The 22,471-nt window shown below is 33.5% G+C and overlaps 1 protein-coding gene across 2 annotated transcripts in view; it reads right to left on the minus strand.

Annotated features, from left to right (window-relative positions):
- LOC123680496 overlaps window positions 1-21,778 on the minus strand; it is a 145,713-nt gene extending 123,935 nt beyond the window's left edge. The window contains exon 1 of one of the 2 annotated variants that reach the window (XM_045618429.1): window positions 21,419-21,778. The gene's annotated coding sequence lies outside the window, so the exon portion shown is untranslated. The remainder of the gene's footprint in view (window positions 1-21,418) is intronic. The other variant, XM_045618438.1, reaches the window with a different exon arrangement.
- Between the last annotated feature and the right edge of the window lie 693 nt (window positions 21,779-22,471).

Genomic DNA, 22,471 nt, shown 5'->3' on the forward strand with positions numbered 1-22,471 from the left:
TTAGAAAATTGGAGAATTAGAACGTAAATTGTTCCATGAAGTTTTTCAGATTAATAAAAAACTGAATCAAAGAACATTTCCAAAAAAAAAGTTGTAGCCACTGGCGACTTAACACCGATTATTTTTAAGATGTTATAAGTTTTGCGTGACCATTCTTCTCATTAAAGTGAATACTCATTTCACAACTTACAAGAAAGCATCAATTGAATTTTGAAACTTTAATAGTCTTCCTTAATAAAAGCCCACACTATCCTTGAATTAGTTCAAATTTTCATTCCACAGATAATATCTCAAGGTCGAGAGTCGACCAGAGGTTCATTGAAATATTTTTTTCGCTGTGGACATGTAAAAAATTTCTGTTCGATTTATGGAAAAATTTTTTCACAGAAATTCTCAGACAACCGAGTTCAATCAAAAAATGAAATTCAATTTGGAAATCGAAAAATAATCACGAACGTGGTAGGTTTTTCGCCATTTTTAATTTTTTTTTCGGAGTTCGTCCCTTTTTCTGAATTGAGCATTCAAAAATACTCTGATGTGATCAGAAATGGTAAATTATTCATTTTCGAAAAAGTGAGTGCTAAATTCGCATTTTGGGAGTGACATTTTTTCATTATAGGTAAGATTACAAACAAAAATTTCTGTGTTACAAACAGTTACCAACCATGCACTTTCAAACTGAGTTTTTTTCTTCGAAATCGAAAAAAAGCGTGAAGTTGGCACCCCAGTCGAATACGATATTTTTTACCAGTATCCTTGAAGTAAAAACAAAAAATTGTGTGTTACTAACGAGTTACTAACGAATGCAAAAAAAATTCTTCATTTGTGGGTTGGAAATATCGAAAAAATAAAAAAAAAGCGTGAAGTTGGCACCCCAACGGAATGCGATATTTTTCTACCAGTATCATTGAGGTACAAACAAAAATTTTTGTGTTACAAATAGTTACTATTAAGTTACTAACGAATGCAAAAGAAAAAATTCTTCATTTCCGATAAAGTGGGTACCCTAACTTCCAAAAATTATCCCCTCCGGAGTGATTTACGCGACTATTTTCCTCGTCGTAATTTGCACCAATCAGAAACGCGCAATTTTTAATTACAAATGGTTTCTAGGTGGAAAAACTGTTTGGCAGGACCTGTCAGCAGTTTATTCGCGTTTACCCGCTGCAAAACTTGACAGTTGTTGTCACCAAAATTTACAATACCTTTGAAAACAAACGTAATTATAATCTCTAAGGACACCAGAAAACGACGCTCAACAAGTTTTTCTGATTTTATTGTCAAGTGCTAGTTAGTCAGCTTATATCGTGAAAATGAGTCGCTTTGGATGCGATTCTTTGTCTAATATTGATCTGGCGATTGAGAAAAGTATACCGTATAATACCCTCAGAACTCATACTTCAATATGGAAACAGTTCATGACATTCTGCAAAGCAAAGAACTATGAGCTTATGGAAAACACAACTTTAGAACAACTAAACTTAATTCTGAAAGATTGGGCGTGGAATATGAAGAAGGAAAACGGTGAAAATCACAAAGAACTAGTTGTGAAGACAATGTGAAACACCGTTGCAAAAAAAATGCAAGAAATGTATTTTGTGAAGTGGAAAATAATTTTTGACCCATTTAAAGACATTATCTTTAAGTCTAGTAGGGAAGCTCGTAATGCGAAAAGAAGGAATTTGCAGACGTGTGCAAATAAAAGGAAGTGCAGCTCTGCTTCATTGAAATTGGATGAGTATTATGCAATGGTTTCATTATGGGATGAAAACACTCCAGCAGGACTCCAACGGAAATTTTACCATATCGCTTCAGTGGAACTTGCCTGGAGAGGTGGAGAAGCAGTAAACTGAAAAGTTCATTATTTTAAAGAGGAAGTGGATAATTCTGGGATAAAAACAGGAATACACATTTTTTTTTTAAATAACTGATTTTCAAAAATCCAACTTTTTAGGAAGAGTAGAATATAATCCTCTCTTCAATAAAACGGCACAGGGTGGAGAAAAAAAAATGGCCGAAAGTAAATGGCTGGTCCCTAACACGAAGAACCCAACCTTTTGTCCAGTCCGCCTATTTAAAATTCTGATGGTTAAACGTTCATCTAGAATGACAACTGATAGATTATTCTTAACGATTAACATGGAACAAAGAACTTTCAAGTGGATGGTACAAAAACACTCCAATGGGATAAAATGGACTAAAGAAGCGGCAGAGAAGGCAGGATTGAATACAAAAGGAATAAAAATAACAAACCAATCTATGCGGTCGACAGCAGTCAGTAACTTAGCTAAAGCAGGGGTAGGTGAACAACAATTAATTAAAATTACTGGCCACAGTTCAGCCAACTCAATCAAACCTTATCTGCAAATGGATAATGAGCACTACTCCAACATCATAAACACCATGGGCGCCCGCAGGGGGGAGCCAGGGGGGGCCATGGCCCCCCCTGAGATTTTGGATGCCTCATTTTTCATCCATAACACCCTCAATATTACTTTCTCAATCCAAAGGGCAAGGAAAAAAGGAAAGTAATAGATTCACAACTATTTTCCGGTTTTCAATGGAATTACATACCATACATATAATCCATAATCGGCAGAGGTATTTTTTGAATTGAAAACTTCTTTAGGCGCGTTGAGCACTTCTTGGGTGAAGAAAAATCATGGAACCGAAAGCACTCCATGCGTGTCAATTTGTTTATAAATTCATCTTATACACTGCGTCCGTAACTGTTAAGTATGGAACAAAATTCAGTTTTAGCTAAACCATTTTAAGAAATAATCCTGAAACACGTTGATTTTTTATTTTAATTTATCGTATTTCAAAATAATAATCTAATATACAGGGTGAATTACTTTCGAGTAATGACGTCAGCGTCATTTTTTTTTAATGGAATACCCCCATTTTGTCTCAATTTTCCGATTACTCTGGCTGAGCAGATTCCAAAAATGTATCACATGTTGATTCCAATTGGTACAGGGTGGACAAAAATACAATAGTTTTGTGTGTGCTCATAAAGTGACGCGTAACATTCTTTATGAGTTAAATTAACAATATTATCAAAAATACGGCAATTGGTTTGAATATACCACCTTGTAGTTTGTACATTTTTAGATTGATAAAAATGTATAAAAATAAGAAATAATTTCTTTCATATTCTGTCTGCTAGACCACAAGTACCAAACATGTTTGGAAACAGCTCATTTTTATTAATCTAAAAATGTAACAAACTACAGGGTGTTACATTCAAACCACTCAGCGCTAGACAATAAGTATTTTTGATAATATTGTTAATTTAACTAATAAAGAATAGTATGCGTTATTTTATCAGCACACACGAAACTATTGTATTTTTGTCCACCCTGTACCACTTTTAGTGATCTTTTGAAATTCAGAGTAGACGCTGGTGATAAATATAAATACAGAAATAGAAAGAAACGGAATACTGATGTCGCCTACGACAATCATGGGCGCCTTATCGTTTTTCAATAATTTTCATTTTGCCCCCCCTGAGAAAAATTTCTGCGGGCGCCCATGATAAACACCCTTAGAAGTGACGCCTCAGAATCTCCAGCTAAAAAGCAGAAAACAGAAGATCCTGCAGTCACTCCTCCCGCTTCTCACTCAACAGATTACATTAATGATGTACCTACACCCCACATCTTCAATGAATCAACGAATGTTTCAAACAATACTCCTACCGTGTACCAAAATTGCAATTTATATTTTAATTGTACCATAAATAATTAAATTTGTAGTATTTTGGATGAAATAAAATTGAGTATCTGTTTTTCAGTTTTCAAATTAATACCTATACATAGGTAATGCATGCAGAATAACCTGTTACTCAGGAAATAGTCTTGTCAAATACCATTCGGGCATCTAATTTTTCCTGTGAAAAAAATCGAAATAACACATTGCAAAGTAATATTTTTTGACAAAAAGCATTCGTGCAGGTGCGAAAATCTTCGTCTTCGACTCGGATTTTTGTTGCCACCAGCACTCATGCTTCTTGTCAAAATATTACTTAGCAACGTGTTTTTTCGATTCTTTTCGGAAAAATTAGATGCCCTTATGATATTACTTACGACTATATATTTTTGTCTAATTTATGATGAAACGCCTTGTATATAGGAATATTCATCTTCAACCAGGTTCATTAAGTGTATAAATGCAACACGTAAATCCTGCAGAAAGAGCTCAGCGAAACGTTACTCATAAAACGGATATTCTCATTGAAAAACGACGATGCTCAACCACATGTGGTCACAAACTAGACGAATTTTTATCGGCGAAACTAAAAACCACTCTATACTTTTCGCACCTCGAATGGCTTTTGTGGAATGTCTATTGAGAAAATCGAAACCTGTTGAGTTACGCTCGTGACTTGTGAATATTTGAACTTTCAATATCTAGGGTAGGTATTGTAGGAATAAAAAAGGAAAGGATTTTATGCTTCTAAACCGGTTCATTGTCAAGGTATGCAGTAGATCAATGTTTTCCAAGAACATTGACATTCTGAAGTTGCATATATTCAAATCATATGTAGATTGACCATATCTTCATGTAATTAGACATTTAGCATTCGAATATGCTCGCAGAATCTCTTGTAATCATTCATCTGATTTTGTATACACGGCGGGTACGGTAAGCATCGATTTGCGTTTTATTTTGTTACAGCTGAACAGCAGCATGAGAAATATACTTGTTTCCTTTTAATTGCCATTGATTTTAATTAGTTAAATGTAATTATACCGAGATAATTCCTGTTTTTTATACAGATTGTCCACGGGGAATGGTCTAACCTTTGCATCATGGCGATTCAATATCACCCCATAGCAATGATCAATCAAATCTCTATCATTCAGGATATACAGTGATGTTTACATTTTTTTATATTCCTCTTGAATATTCTATTATTCTAATGATGCGATATCAACCTGAAATATTGCATAAAGCTTGAAATTATTATAACAGATGTTGACCACTAACGTACTTAATTGAGGTATTCTAAATTTTAACTTTTTCTGAAAATATCAAGATTCTAGATTTTTTGAGTACCAATTCGTCTTCAGTGGATCAAACCACATCGATCGAGACTATTCCCGGCTGAAAATTCAAAAAATAGAGATACACCTTTCAACATCAATTTGCTCTAATATAGATATCGATTACGGAACGAAAAGTAATAATCATAATTTATAATGGAGGTTGAATGAATAAAATTCAGCCATAATCAAATGTCCAAATTTGTACCTCATTATCAAATCACTTCGCAAATTAATATTTATTGTGTCCTACTTATCGACCAACTAACATTCAAGAATATAATTATTTATTGGTATGGCAAGATCTACAACCACATTTGCACATAATAAACATATATAGGCGAAAGCGAACTCAATTCACATTTGGATTTGGAAATGAAATTTCGATTTTATGGTAGATTTTATTTTCATCAATGAACCAGTGCGACATTTTCAGTTCTCATTTTCATTTTAAAATCAACAGAAAATTCACTCGTCTACTGCCTCTAGAGGTTTTCTTGGAAACTGCAAGAGCTATTTGAAGTTCAGAGTTCTGTTGCTGTTACAACACCGCATTGGCGCTTATACCTGAACCATGAATTTTATGCCAATAAAATTTGGAAAAAAAAAAACGTTTTTAAAGCCATAAAGTAGGTGGATAAAACATAAAATAAACATGATCATGCTATTGAAGAAATGCTTCAATATCGTAGCTCACAATCATCATAAGAATGACTAAAAACATTTCCACAAATATTTAATTTCATTTGATAAAGAATTTCCATCAAGTTAAAGTCATGAATTATCAGTATTTTTTTTCTGGATAGGCTGACTGGTTAGTTTGAAGGGAGCAATCTATCGCTTGCTTCTACGATGATTCAGAAACATAGAGTAATCCACAAAAACTCCTTCAAATCGGATGAAACACAGACCATCGGGTCACCCATAAAGATTATAAATAATATTAGGCCGAGAATGGAACCTTGCGGCACCCCTTCTTGGTGATGTGCTACCTTTCCATTCTACTACTTGGTATCTGTTACTCAAATACGATCTCATCAACTCGAGCACTAGGCCTCTACGGTATTCTTATTTGGCCAAAAGTTTTTGGTGATCAATGTAGTCGAATGCCTAACTTAGGTCAGTGCCTATCATAATAGCCTCCTGATACTCATCGAGTGTGTCGACTAAGAAGTCCATTACCTCTATCAATAAAATTTTCACTTCAACTAGTGTAGGCCTTTGATAGTAGGTACTGCCTTTTAGGTTCAGCAACCTTATTTATTCATTTTCACTAAAAATGGTAATGGTAAACAGTAAAAGTCCATCCGCTATACCTATATGTGTTTCAACTAAGGAGTGGAGTGAAAACCTTGCATTGAATTTGTTCCGCGACAAAATGCTCCACTTTGAAAACCGTTATACATAAAGAATTATCAATTATATCTGAATAGAAATTTCGGATTATCGTGATGTGAACTTCTGGGCTATTGTTCATTATAAACAAAACTCTAAATTTCTCTCATGATATCCAGAGAAACCATATTCCTGATATACAGAGGCAGTTCACCAATTGTTAACTTTATTATATATCTGAGTTTCAAAGTTTTGTGAATATCATAAATAGGATTATTACATCTTGAACATTCTGACTCATATTATGTAAAACTTAAATTATATATAAACGAAATAAAATTTTGATCATTAACTACACCTAAATATAAATTGTCATCCATCAATCTAATAAAACAAAATATTCTTGATTATAATTCTTGACTCAGAAATGATACTTCTCATACAAAATATTCCTTAAAACTCATTAAATTATATTGATTTACACTCATTAAATTTGATATCGATATAGGGTCTGATTATTGAATTCAACCATTTGATAATGATGAAGAATATACAATTTTTCGAAATTTTATATCGCAGATTCTTGAATTAATCTCGCTAAACAGATCAATTTTTATAAAACAACTATACTGTACGATGTACCTACCTACATCATTAAGACGATGAACTTAACCATTAGTGAAAGGTTAACGGTCATTAAAACAATAAATTTCGAATGATTCATGACTCAATAAGATCTATAGTAATAAACGATTAAAAATTCAAAAATAACTATGAATTAACCCATCTGATTGCCATTGAATTTGAACACCAGGAAGTCTCATACATAGGTACTGAAAACAAAATATATCTGAACAATACTCTGAAGAAAAATTTCAGTACTTCGACTTTATAATGAAAAATTCCCATTACAGATTTTCTATAATCATTAAATTTTCTATGTAGAAATATAACTTTTGGCAAAAAAAGTGTTATCGAATAAGCGATAATTATTGTACTTTGAATTGAATTCAATCAATCAAAGTCTAGATGTTGCTCCAAGTTGAATTTAGAAAATCCATCCAATAGTTTCGAAGATTAAAGTACCTCTACCATGTACTCTGAAAAACCCAAGGTTCTAATGAAATATATATACATAAAAGACAAACATACATTCGTTATCATATCATGTCAAGAACTGTGATCGAGAAATGCTCTGGTCGGCATATGGTCTATTAGCAAAAACTAAAATTCTAAAAATACTGAAATCAATGATGTAACCAATATTATTTCAGATAAAAGATATAAATCTGCTTCATATACTATACGGACATTAGATTAAGATTATGTTATAACAAAACATTCAATAACATGATATCACATTTCAATGTGATATCATAACAATTAAATTTCAGTGAATTTTAAAAACAATTATTTTCTTGAACCAATCTAAAAGTGTCATTCGAAATAATAAACTGGAAAATAAACAAAGGCACTTCGATAATAACCAGATATCATAAATAATTCAAAACGTATTTCCCATTTTTCTTTGGTGACTAATTCAATATTCCTTTCATCGTATTCAGCAGTTGAATAATATTTTTAGATAAGGATCTGAAGAATTGGAAATTTACACGAGGCGAATTGATGGTATTTTTCTACTTTCTTAATCGTATGATGAGCTCCTTTCCCGAAAATTTCAAGGTTTCCTTACTTTAATGAAGCTCATCAGGAAAAAAATGTTCTTTCTACTCAATATATTGTAGTAAATAAACTTTATGTCCAGTTTGTTATAATCATTTTATTGCTAAGGAAAAAACTGTCTTTTAATCTTATATGTGACTAACTAGCATATTCACAAGTTCTTGCCGTCAGCATTTTCCAAGTGCACTGAATATTAATGATGCAATTTCATACATTGAAAACATCTAACTCAGTGCTTCATGAATAAATTTCAGATCATCTTTTCTAGCAAGAACTGTGAACTTTTTTGACTGACATACTTCCTTCCTTCCGATCCTTGCTTCAAATATTGAACCAATTTATGGTAATTAGCATTTTTAATATGCTTAATTACCATCAAAGTCTTCTTCAACATTTAATATTTGAACCATGAAGAACTCGAAGAAAATGTTTCAGACAGATCGGAAAGTACATATCCAAGCAGCATAGTTTTATCAATAGATTTTTCACAGTTTTCTGCCATCTACTCTTTGAAATTTTGGAACAGTTTCGTGACATTTTTTGCAAAACGTTTTTTACTACTCTTTTTGCTTTTCTTCCATTCCTTCAATGTTTAAATTTGAAGTTTAACAGTTTTTCAATGCAACGATAGTGGATTCATAGAAAATGAATATATATTATCTTTGGAAAAATTGAATTGAGCTGAATTTTCAAATTTTTGGATGTAGTAATCAACTGGTATGAGACAAAAGTTTGTAAGCACAACAGGTACCTACTTAATGCCCTTGGTACATAAGTACTATTGTTGCAATTATGTCAACTTACCATGGGTCTATTTTAAAATTATGAACCAATTAGCACTTCACTCTATCTTTGTACTACAATGTAATACCCTAGCACATGGTATAAGTTCTCACTCTGACTATCTCATATTACTTACATCCCTATTGCCGAAGTCCCCCTTCCAAACCCATATCGATCATCATTTACATAACACAATTTTAAATAATATTCTCCCAGTATTCCTTCAGAAGAAAACTACGTAATACATTGCATTCCACAACGATTCTCATCGAGTGGCCTTTTCATTACCCTGTTCAAGCCTCGACGTGAAATAATTAAAAATAAGCTGTAAGAATTTAATTGCTGTTTTCTGGTGTTATTTTTACACAGAACCGATAATCTGAGGTGAATATTAACTGGGACAGTCATCGGAAAGAAATGCACATAATCATTTCGTTGTTCTTCCAGGAAGAACGAGTTGAAATGGGAAAGTTGTACGTAGGTGTCCCTGGTTGAATAAAGAGAATATTCGTTAAAAAAGTTGGTGCCATGCTCACAGACATTCGACGAATTGATTATAGATGTGAATAACTTATAAGTTGTTCCTTAATTTGAATTTAATCCATGAATGGACTTCCACACGTGATTTTTCGTAGAAAACTATTTGCATCTTCTCGCAAACCAGTATTTTGTTTCGACATGTTGCGACAATGATAATTTATAAGTGTTATTCTCGAAACTCCCGCTTTTAAAGCTATGGGCCAATATATTCTGTACGATATAAAACTTCTGGAAAACATTCCATTCAGTATTCTCATTATACATTGTGTCCGTAAAGTATGGAACAAATTCATTTTTAGCTGAACAGACCATTTTAAGGAATAATCCTGAAACACTTCGATTTTTTATTTTAATTTACCGTATTTCAAAATGATAATCTAATATACAGGTTGAATTACTTTCGAGTAATGACGTCACTGTCATTATTTTTTAAATGAAACACCCCCATTTTGTCTCAATTTTCCGATTACTCTAGCTGAGCTGATTCCAAAAATGTATCACATGTTGATTCCAATTGGTGGACAAAAATACAATAGTTTTGTGTGTGCTAATAAAGTAACGCGTAACATTCTTTATTAGTTAAATTAATGTGGCGGCTTCTCATAAAGCTCCACATAGCAACAATAAACACAGCACTCGGTGGCCTGGAGGTTAAGAGTGTAGACTTTCTCACCGAGATGCGACAAGGTGCCGGGTTCGAGTCCCGGCGGCTCCCGATAATAATTAATTCCCCGAGCGTCTGTGACACAGCACACACAAATATACCAAAGTCACACTGATGAGTCCGGTGTTTGTGCCAGGGACGAAACGCATAAGTAGGCATATGTGAAATCCTACATTAACAATATTATCAAAAATACCTATTGTCTAGCGGCAATTGGTTTGAATGTATTTTTTTTTTTGATTAATAAAAATGAGCTGTTTCCAAACATATTTGGTACTTGTGGTCTAGCAGACAGAATATAAAAGAAATTATTTCTTATGAATTTTAAAAAACATAGTCGTCTAGTTTTTTGTGAAATGTCATTATTTGTTTAGTAATGTATTGGTGTTCAATGACAGTTTAGTACTACAATATTTTTGGTATTCGTGAATGTTTTAATTATTGCTTAGATTCAATTTATCATTTTTGTCCTCCCTGTGGAATCAACATGTGATATATTTTTGGAATCAGCACAGCTAGAATAATCGGAAAATTGAGAAAAAATGGGGGTGTTCCATTAAAAAAAACTGACGGTGACGTCATTACTCGAAAGTTATTCACCCTGTATATTACATTATTATTTTAAAATACGGTGAATTAAAATAAAAAATCGACGTGTTTCAGGATTATTTCTCAAAATGGTCTGTTTAGCTAAAATGAATTTGTTCCATACTTTACAGACACAGTGTATGCACTTGGTAACAAAATTTCGAACCATTGGATTTCCCAATTTCGACAACGTATCTACAAGTTTCACAAAGAATTCAACATCCTAATGAGTGTCATGGTCATGTCTGTAGGAAAAATTGATTGAGCAAAAGGTTTTTCGGGATGAAATAGTGAATTTCATATATTATGATGAATGAGATACCATGATGTAATTGTATGAATAGTACTGTAAAATCAAATGAAATGTGTGTACCAAGAGTTGAATCAGCCTGTATAACATTCATAGAACTAATAAATGGTTCAGGTATAGACAAACGTTGTTTGCATAATGACCAGATACTCAGTTTCAAAATGTGTTGGGTCTGCTGTAGGTTTTACGCATTCGGAATTAAATCAGTTAAAGAATTCCTTTGAATATTCAGCAATGTTAAAACATGTAAATGTGACCTCAAAAGTGAAGAATTATTCCTGGAGGGTTCTGTATTTCAATTTCAAATCATTTCAAGTCGCGACAAGATCAACTTTTCGAAGTCAATCTATTGCTATTTGGTATCGCTATCTATTCGATTTAAGTCAACTGGAATATTTAGGTCACAGGAAAGGAGGGAAGAGAAACGAAAAGTTGAATTTTGCATAAGATGAATAATAGGTTATTCCTCCAGAAATCTTAATGAGCATTCGGTACGTTAGTCGCGGGTTTCACAAAACTTTGATCGTCCAAAGGTGCGAATTGGTCATGGAAAATTATATGAAATGTTGAAATCTTATGAAATGCTGTAGCCATTTGGCTGATATCGTTTTCCATCTTTAACGGTCATTATATTCTTACACTTTCAATTTACCTTTGGATTCGAGGACTTCAAATTAAGTTAATGAAAATAAGCTCTATAATTTTCAAACAATTTTTCGGCACATCTACGATTTTAGTCACGTAGAACAGATGACCTTTATGAACAGATTTCTAGATTTACCACAGTGGTCCACATATCAGCAGAATTGGTGGCATTACTTGATCAAAACTCGTGTCAAACGCAACAAGAATTGGCAGCATCATTCGGAGTGACGCAACGAGCCATTTCAAAACGCCTGAAAGTAATGGGAATGATTCAAAAACAAGAAAACTAGGTGCCGTACGAGTTGATGCAGAGAGATATTGAACGGCGTTTGTTTGCTTGTGAACAGCTGCTTGCAAGGCAAAGACGTAAGGAATTTCTGCATCACATTGTGACTGGAGACGAAAAATGGTCATTACGATAATTTCAAGCGCAGAATATCATGGGGATATCCGGCTATGCTTCCACATCGACGGCCAAACAGAATATTCGCGGTTCCAAGGTATGCTCAGTATTTAGTGGGACCAGTTCAACGTAGTGTATAATGAGTAGTTAAAATCGACTGGAACAATCACAGGCGATCGTTATCTAATGCAATTAATGCGTTTGAGTAAGGTTAAAAGACAAACGGCCGCAAAACAACGAGAGACATGATAAAGTGATTTTACAGCATATCAATGCTCGACCACATATTGCGAAATTGGTCAATACTCTCTTGGAAACGTTGAAATGGGAAGCCCCACCCCACTCCAGACGTTACTCCCTCTAACTATCACTTGTTTCGATCAATGTCCTGGCTGACCAGCACTTCCGGTCTTATGAAAAAGTAAAGAATTGGATAGATTCGTGGATCACTGCAAAAGATGACCAGTTTTTTCGACGCGAGATTCGTATACTGCCCGAAAGATGGGAGAAAGTAGTGGCCAACGATGGACAATACTTTGAATCATAAATGTATAACCAGTTTTTTACAATAAAGCCTCGAATTTCGGAAAGAAACGGCGGAAGCAAAGTTATACGCCTGTTATTATCACAGAGATGGCTCTAATTTTTTGTAAGACCCCGATTATCCAATATTAATTATTTGCATTCTACAGAGTTAACTTTTGTTAGGGCGCCAATTTGAGTCTTTGCCTAGGCGGGCAGTTTGGTTAGAGACGTCTGAAGGTTTGTAGATCAGTAGAGCTTATAGATCAAGATTATTGGTCGATCTACACTCTACTGCATCGGCTGATTAATGAATTTAGATTTATTTTGTTGGTACATTTTTTCTACCCCATTGAATTTTATAATTACATATCGCACGTTGTGCAAATGATCGAATATTTCAATTTCCAGTAAACTGGCCATTCACACTGCGAACCTTTCAATTTCAGTAGTTATTACCAGACATCCATTACGTCTAGATCAACCCCTTCAGTTATTTATAGATCCTTGCGTACACCGCTGAGATCTTATCAGCGAAATTTACCACTTTCACTCCAGAAAAAAAATCCTACGATCATATCTACGTTGCGTATATACAACGTTACACTGATCTAGTCTCCGCATCAATAACAATGATAGTGTGATCAGCTTTTCCTATAGAAGAAATGAAGGTCTACTAAAAATAATACTAACATTTTAATTTAACTTCTAACCTTTTTTCATACATTCAGGTGCCTGGTACATTAGATGTATAATGTTGATTTTCTGCTAAGATTTTTTATTCCATATTGCACGTTGTGCAAATGATGGAATATTTCAATTTCCAGTAAACTGGCCATTCACACTGCCAACCTTTCAATTTCAGTAGTTATTACCAGACATCCATTACGGCCAGATCAACCCCTTCAGTTATTTATAGATCCTTGCGTACACCGCTAAGATCTTATCAGCGAAATTTACCACTTTCAGTCCAGCAAAAAAAATCCTACGATCATATCTACGTTGCGTATATGCAACGTTACACTGATCTAGTCTCCGCATCAATTACAATGATAGTGTAATTGGGAGGTGGGAACGCGTCTGCCACAACGTCCTTCAGTCATTGCGCGATTTCAGATCTATCTGGTAGATCTGAGGCCGATAGCGAAATTTTATCGAAAAGAGGGCGGGGTAGGTTGGAACGCATGCAGGCTTCGTCGGGCTTTTTCAAGACCCGCATGCTCGCATGAAAAATTCCTCCACTTATGGAAAACTGGGTATGTGGTTAGCGGGTTATGCCGTCGGCTTCGTCTGGAAACTTGCATGCTGATCAGATGCGCGCGCGTTTTCGATTGGATTCCATCGGAAATCACCGGTCGTGTTCTCGATGACCGTTTTGGCTTGGTTCGATGTAGAAAAATTCGGATTGTTGAAATTGGTCATTATTCAGCAAACTGCTCAAAATGAGATGCAATTTTCCAGTTTCTGATCGCCTTTGACCTAATCTAATCTAACCTAACAGATAATAGGTTAGGTTAGGTTAGATCTAACCGAACAGATAATAGGTCAGGTTAGGTTAGAAATGATTTGTGAAGTGATCTTGGTGAATATTTGTTGATTTTTTTTTAATATTTTAAATGCGATCAGAGAAAAATTCAGATTGGGTTTACTTGATTGATTTATTGTTGGAATTGACGCGTTGTTGAAATTGGTCATTATTTGGTAATTATTCAACCTTTGCCAAACTGCTCTAAATCAGATGCAATTTTCCAGTTTCTGATAGCCTTTGACCTAACCTAATCTAACCTAACAGATAATAGATTAGTTAAGGTTAGATTATGTTAGGTTAGAAATGATTTATGAAGTGATCTTGGTGAATATTTGTTGATTTTTTTCAAATATTTTTAATGCGATCAGAGAAAAATTTGGATTGGGTTTACTTGATTGATTTATTGTTGGAATTGACGCGTTGTTGAAACTGGTCATTATTTGGTAATTATTCACCCTATGCCAAACTGCTCTGAATGAGATGCAATTTTACAGTTTCTGATCGCCTTTGACCTAACCTAATCTAACCCAACAGATAATAGGTTAGCTCAGGTTAAATTAGATCTAACCTAACAGATAGTAGGTTAGGTTGGGTTAGGTTATGTTAGGTTAGAAATGATTTGTGAAGTGATCTTGGTGGATATTTGTTGATTTTTCTCAAATATTTTTAACGCGATCAGAGAAAAATTCGGATTGGGTTTACTTGATTGATTTATTGTTGGAATTAACGAGTTGTTGAAATTGGTCATTATTCGCCCTATGCCAAACTGCTCTCAATGAGATGCAATTTTCCAGACTCTGATCGACTTTGACCTAAAATAATCTAACCTAACAGATAATAAGTTTTAGGTTCGGTTAGATCTAACCTAATAGATGATAGGTAGGTTTAGGTTAGATTATGTTAGGTTAGAAATGATTTGGTTATTATTTACCCTATGCCAAACTGCTCTGAATGAGATGCAATTTTCCAGTTTCTGATCGCCTTTGACCTAACTTAATCTATAGGTTATCTAACAGATAATAGGTTCAGTTAGGTTAGGTTAGGTTAGATCTAATCTAACAGATAATATGTTAGGTTAGATTATGTTAGGTTAGAAATCAGTTGTGAAGTGATCTTGGTTTTTTTCATATTTTTAATGCGATCAGAGGAAAATTCGGATTGGATTTACTTGATTGATTTATTGTTGGAATTGACGCGTTGTTGAAATTGGTCATTATTCGCATTATGCCAAACTGCTCTGAATGAGATGCAAAATTCCTGACTCTGATCGCCCTTGACTTAAAATAATCTAAACTAATAGATTATTATGTTAGATCTAACCTAATAGGTGATAGGTAAGTTTAGGTTAAATTATGTTAGGTTAGAAATGATTTGTGAAGTGATATCTAATTTTTGTTTCACTTTTACCAAATTTGTTGCATTTTTGAAGGATTTTTGTTGCACCCTGTGCCATCCCCATCAACCCTCTAAATTTTTTGAATAGGGGGATGGTGGGTCATGTGGTACTTTTTTGGCAAGGTCTCTGTATCTTCTTCACAGGCGTGCAGAAATTTTCAATAATTTTTTTTTTAATGTTAGTTAATTCAAATAGTTCAAAAGTTCATGTAGATCAAATCTGTAATTTTACCAGCAGAACAAATGCCAACAGGAAGCAGCCATATGGAAAAATTATCATAGGTTAATTGTCTAGAATTTTGCGTATGTTGTAGAATATAACCTCCTGAACAAGAAAGTCAATGGTCCCAACTCAGTCCTATGTCTAATTTTCAAGATACTGGGTTTCGAAATCGGAAAATGGCATTTCTTTAAAGTTACATTTTTCGAAAGAAAACATCTTGAATGAATCACTTCTGCGCGACAAATATTGCTCACCTATAAGTAATAATTTTGTACTGGTTTTTAATGAAAATTATTGTTAGATACGGGGTGAATCAAACATTATCCAAAATGAAATTCATTAAGTTCATAATTCACCCTGTAATTTAAAAAGTCGTCCGTGCAATTTTCAGTTTTTGTCATTACTCTAGTTCGAGATTCTACATTAAAAATAATGGCAGTTTGCTATATTTGTAATTTTTATTCGCGAATGCTTCATATTCCAAGATACGGAAGTTTTTCTTAAAAACTAACTATTTAGAAAGTATGGAATTAAGAAGCATTATATTGATGAGATATTTTCAAATATTGAATAGAACTCCAGAGAATGTTCTATCAGAGTTGATATTTTCTTTATGTAGTTCAACTTTTCGATATTCGAGAAAAAGATTCCTTCTGAATACTAATATCTTAGGGGATCACCTTGAGCAAGGTCGTCTGAAGCAACGTGTAGACGATCGAAAAAATTCGTGAAGAAATTGAGGAATCGGAATAGCAAAGGAGCATCCTTCCTAGAATCGAATCTTCAGACGCTCTTGGAATCAATTTTAATATTTCACTGAATCTTCAATTTCGTCAATATCTGAAATTTATTCAGCTGTGGTTTTCGTCCAATATATTTCTCATCTTTTTTTGGACTCATCAAAATTCAAATCAGATTGAAGAATTTGTGGTTACGTGTAATTATTCAAGGCAAGAAATTCCGAGTAAGATTATTGAACTATTGAATGATCGACGTTTAACTTTGTATTGGATTGATCTTTGCTTGACGGAATTAATTTTTAAAAAAAAGTTATTTTCACCACTGTACCACATGATTATATTTTCAACTTGAAAAAATGTAGAAATTGCAGTGTATCATTTTCTTATACATATTTTCACTTCATTTGTAAGATAAAAGAAAACGTAATCGAAGGAAAAGTGTGAACTTAAATAACTTACAATTACACTTCAATTGAAAGAACCGGATTTTACGGATCTTATAATTATTATCTTAATTCACTTCGTCACAATAGAACATCTGGAAACCTTCATAGAATATAATATCCACTCAAAATGAGTATCCTACATGAAGTAATAGAATGAAACACGAATGTTCTCCTTGACGTGTAGATATATAAAAAAAAATCCATCCAAATCCAGATGTGAGACGAAATCTCAAGATGAAACAAAAAATCTAATGATCTTGGGTGACACGACCTTGGTCAAATCAAACCTGCATTACGTGATGGTTGAAACGGATGAACAAGAACTTGAAACAATCGAAATAAAAAACTGTTGTTCTTGCCATGAGAAGGATAGAAATGTGTAATTCCGATTGAATTCTAAGCGTAAAAACTCAATTGAAATTGATTTTGTATTACTCAATATTCTGAGTAGGTACTTTTTGTGAATAAATTCGGTAAAAAATGTTGGTATGTTATTTTCGCAACCGGTATACCATATCTAATGGATAAAAGCAATAAGGTGACTGACGTCAGGAGCTCTTGAGCACTCGTCATTCATGTCTCACTGGAAGGTTTGAAGAACAAAAAAAAAGAAACAAAACTCGGTTGGTAGGAAAGCTGGTTAAAGAAATATTAAGTATGTATTTATTTTATATTCTTCTTGAATTTTCTATGGTTCTATGTGATCTGCTTGAAATTACGCATGTAACTTGAAGTTGTTATTCCACATCAACACTCAAAATCCCAATACCATCGCTTCTGTGATTACGGAAATATTGGAATAGTAATTTATAATACAAGTGCAGAAGGCATTGATATTCTTCCACGAGTTCAAAATTCAAAAACGAGCCACGAAGTGGCGAGTTTTGGAATGAATGAGTGGTAGAATGAGCCTTCTGTACGAGTATTATACATTATTTTCTCTAATTCATTGCATTTTCATCGAAATTAATGAAATATTTCCATAAATATAATTTAGTGATTTTTGCATTGAAAAATGTTGGTTGGCAGAACTGATTTCTTTAAGGCAAATTGATGAATTGACAGATAAAGCCGTGGCGGAAAGTTCGGAGTACCACCATAGAATAATAAAATATAACCATGAAAACTATGCGTTTCTGATATATTCTCGCACGATTTTGTTTTACAAGATGTGGAAGAATGAACGGAATAACCACAGAATTAGAGAAAAAATTTTTTCGATGTTATTTTTGAATTTTCTATTATTCTGGTTAAGCGATCAGAATAAAATTCTGCACGAAGCTCTGAATTGATATATGCAACATTTCAACTTGGTCAGATCTGTTGTCACTGAAATATACGATTTTTGAATTCTTTTTGAATTTTATATGGTCCTAGTTAAGGTATCCGCCTGAATGAAAATTTTTTATTTGTATACAAAATTTCAATCCGATCAAATTTGTATTTATGGAAATATTCAGTTTTCAGATTTTCTTTCTCAATATCCTCCTTGAATTTTTTATGGTTCTAATAATGTGATCTACCCACACAAGCCTTGAAATTGAAATAACATCTCAACTCGATTTTGAAGTCACGTAAATATTGAGAATATTCTTTTCAATATTTTTGTTGAATTTTCTATGGTTTTGGTTACGTTATTCACACAGAAAATAGTGTACGAAGCTTGAAATGATTTTTCTATTCATCCTCGAAAAATCTCAATAAGATTGAATCTGTCATTACGCAAACATTCAGTATTAGTATTTAGTATCTGTTTTTCCATCCACTATTGTTCTTTGGCGTTAGGCTTGAAAATATCATTTATATGAATAATCACAATTTCAGTTTTTGGTAAATATTGGGTCACGAAAATTACATAAATTGTGATGAAATTATAGAGCAACGAAGCTTTTTGGATTGGTCATAGGAAATTATCTAAAATTTTGTTCAAACAATGAAATTGTCTTGCTAGAAAAATCAAATGCTACACAAAGATCTCTTTTATAGCTTCATCCAGATCCTTTTTCATTATTTGATTAGGAATATGTAATCCATTCGGAATGTTTACTTTGAACACAAGGACCGTATTCCTCAGGTATATATGTATAGTTTTGAGATACATAAGTACGTCATGAATAAAATCAATGTAGTAATATATTCAAAGCCGTTTTTTACTTTTTGTTCAAAGAATGATTCTTTAACATGTTCATTACAGCATATTTTATTCAATTCACGTTTCAATTTACAAAATCAGAAATCAATGTGTATAGTTGATTTATTTGAATATTTATCAATTTTTGTCTATGATAGATGATCTTGTATCATTTTCGTCTTTTTAGTTTGATTTTGATATTTTTGAATGAAGTCCATATTGAGCTTAGTTTTATTCTCCAAAAAGCTTCGAAATGATCGGAAAACGGATAAACTCTAATTAGTTTCGTTATATTTTCCCGTGGTTCTATGATCGTATCTCAAATAATCATATTTTTGAAATATACCAATAGATCCACCGAGAGATCTTCCTATAGTGATTGAAGCAAAATAAAGAGACAAAGATTTGAGTAAAGATAAATTTTCAATAGAACAGCAATCATCTTGAAACCACTGAATTTTAGGAACAATTTAAAATCAATTATTATACATATTCTAACTAGAAAAATCGTATCTATTTCAAAGCATTTGGTATTTATATATTCGAGGGAAATCTCTGAATCACAGGTTCCTGCGATAGTTATTCTTCACATATTCGTCAAGAGAAATTCTTAAGGGGGAGATTTGAAACTGGCTCAACTTCTGCAGAAAATTTCGAAATTTTATGAGAATAATGAAACAAAACAATTCCAAACGTACATGCACAAAGCATTTCAAACTTCGCCCGCATGAAACACTATCTGGAAATGATAACTTTGTCACTTCTATCCGAATTCTATGGAACAAAGCCTAAACCAACCGCAGTAAAATCCATTTTTGAGATGAACATGTACAAACAGACAAACATAAATTACAATATTTTCATAAATGTATAAAATGTCGGTTTCTACAGCTTAGTTGTTTGTATTAATAGATACAGTGACGGATACACATTAAACATTGCAAAGTTAAATGTCGCAGAATGAATTGTGGTTAATTCTTAGCAATGAAAAAATTGTGGATGTTCATTCATTTCGTGAATCACCTCGACATCCTATTGAAATATGTCTTGTTATTCATTAACTTATTTCTTGAAATTTAAAAAAAATATTCATGTGATTTTTTTACTGTACAGTGCATCCCATTTTGGGTGAGACAGCCAGGTTTCTCGCTTGTTATTTAAGATAGAGCCTTGCGGTTTTCACGTTCCTTTCCTACTTTTTCGTGAAACTCAAGTTGGTCTAATCAGATTGTGCATAACTGTTTCCGTTCAAAAGATACAGGGTGATTTTGGAAATTGATACTTTTCGGACCCCTTCTTTATCTCCGAAGTTATTAGAAATAATGCTGAGGTAAAAACTACGTCTGAATCAGAAGTCTGCGTAGAATCCAGTGGCGTACTCAATATTTTTTTTCGGGGTATGGTTTTGAAGATTCAACACAAACTTATGTTTTTTTTTAATGGAACACCATGTGTATCATTACTTCGTTGAATTCTTTTTTTTTTCCCTTCAAAATGATATATGACACTATGTGGGTAGGATGTTCAGAAATGTTAAAAAAACACTAAAACATCAAATAATGATGATTTTTTGTGAATGTGCCATGAATTTTCTATGTTTCAATAAGGGGATTATTACTTTCGATTGTTAAAAGTAGTAGGTCATTGATGACACAAACATCCTTGTTGTTATTATGGCTACTATGCATTTGGGAGCATTGTTTTATCAAGTAAGCATTGCAGGGAAAAAACCAATCTGATCTAGCTGTAATCGCTATAAATTATTGTTATCATTATTGATTCTTCTTTTCTATGGGAAATCCATTGCCCATCAACAAAAAATCATCATTATTTGATGTTATAGTGTTTTTTTAACATTTCTGAACATCCTACCCACATAGTGTCATATATCATTTTGAAGGGAAAAAAATAAAGAATTCAACGAAGTAATGATACACACGGTGTTCCATTAAAAGAACATAAGTTTGTGTTGAATCTTCAAAACCATACCCCGAAAAAAAATATTGAGTACGCCACTGGATTCTACGCAGACTTCTGATTCAGACGTAGTTTTTACCTCAGCATTATTTCTAATAACTTCGGAGATAAAGAAGGGGTCCGAAAAGTATCAATTTCCAAAATCACCCTGTATCTTTTGAACGGAAACAGTTATGCACAATCTGATTAGACCAACTTGAGTTTCACAAAAAAAAAGGACAGAAACGTGAAAACCGCAAGGCTCTATCTTAAATAACAAGCGAGAAACCTGGCTGTCTCACCCAAAATGGGATGCACTGTACAAATCCTTCAGGTTTCATAATAAAAATCTTTGAAATTTTCCGTATCTGCAATTTCAAAAACAACAATCGTTCCTAGATCATTTCAAATCCTTCATGGTAATGGTACATGGGACAATCTGATCGGATATTTACAGTAATAGAACAGTACTGCTCACCTCAAACAGATTAAATTCCAGAGGGATTCAGCTCAACAAGTCCATTCAAAGCCAACTAATCTGAAGTCCTCAAAAAGTCACAATATCCAATTGAATAAGAGAACACTATTCCCGACAGTGTCCAGCTATGTGTGTATAATCTGTTAAGTAGTTCCGGAGGTCGCGCACTAACCAGTTACCGACAACAACCAGGTGTTTCTAGTCACTGACAGAACCAAGCGCAAGCGGATAGATCGACTTGCGAAGGACCAACTCCGCGACAATTCAGAATTCAGCGAATGCTGCGCACCGTCCTGCGGTCAGACGAAGAATGGTTCCCGGTACCATCGAGGTACCCACTATGCCACAGGGTGACGCGCCAGTCTGCGGAGACTGCGATTCTTTCCAATTCCAATGTTACGACCAAGAGTGTGTATCGTCCTTTGGTTCTTCGATAACGGTGTCATACAATTTGCAATCCATCTCTTGGTTCTCATTATCCGTTTGTTTAATTAAAGTTGTTTTCCGCTAATGCTAACATTGTCCAGCCGAATGGAAATAAAAAGTATAGGATCTGTCAAATTGAGTTTCCAAAAGTAAATAATTAGAAGATATAAAATTTTAGCTGAAACTAAAAAAGTTCTTGTTTATTTTTGTAATACAATGTTTGTCATTTATACTCTGAAAATGATACATCCCATGTGTTACCGGAACAGAAGTCGAAATCGAAATTTTCAATTGTTATTTATCGAAATCGAAATCGGAATCAGAATCAGTGGCGAATGGAGAATATCTTTAAGTATGAAAATAATACGAATATAATCATTCTTTGTCTCTTTGATTGCACTAAAAAATAATTTAAATCGGTTATTAGAATTATGTGGAATTTACAAAGAAAAACAAAATGCATTCGATTTCGAACATTATTTGTACCTAGCGACTTCAAAAGAAGCAAATTATTCTGGATAAATAAAAGCTTAGCAATTTTATATTCGTCCTTTTTACTTCGCAATGGGTCATGATTAGGCCAGCACCATTGAATAGTTAGTTGACTGATAGGAATTCGTTTTTCTG

Source organism: Harmonia axyridis, chromosome 1 (genome assembly GCF_914767665.1).
Source record: "Harmonia axyridis chromosome 1, icHarAxyr1.1, whole genome shotgun sequence".
NCBI classification, from domain to species: domain Eukaryota; kingdom Metazoa; phylum Arthropoda; class Insecta; order Coleoptera; family Coccinellidae; genus Harmonia; species Harmonia axyridis.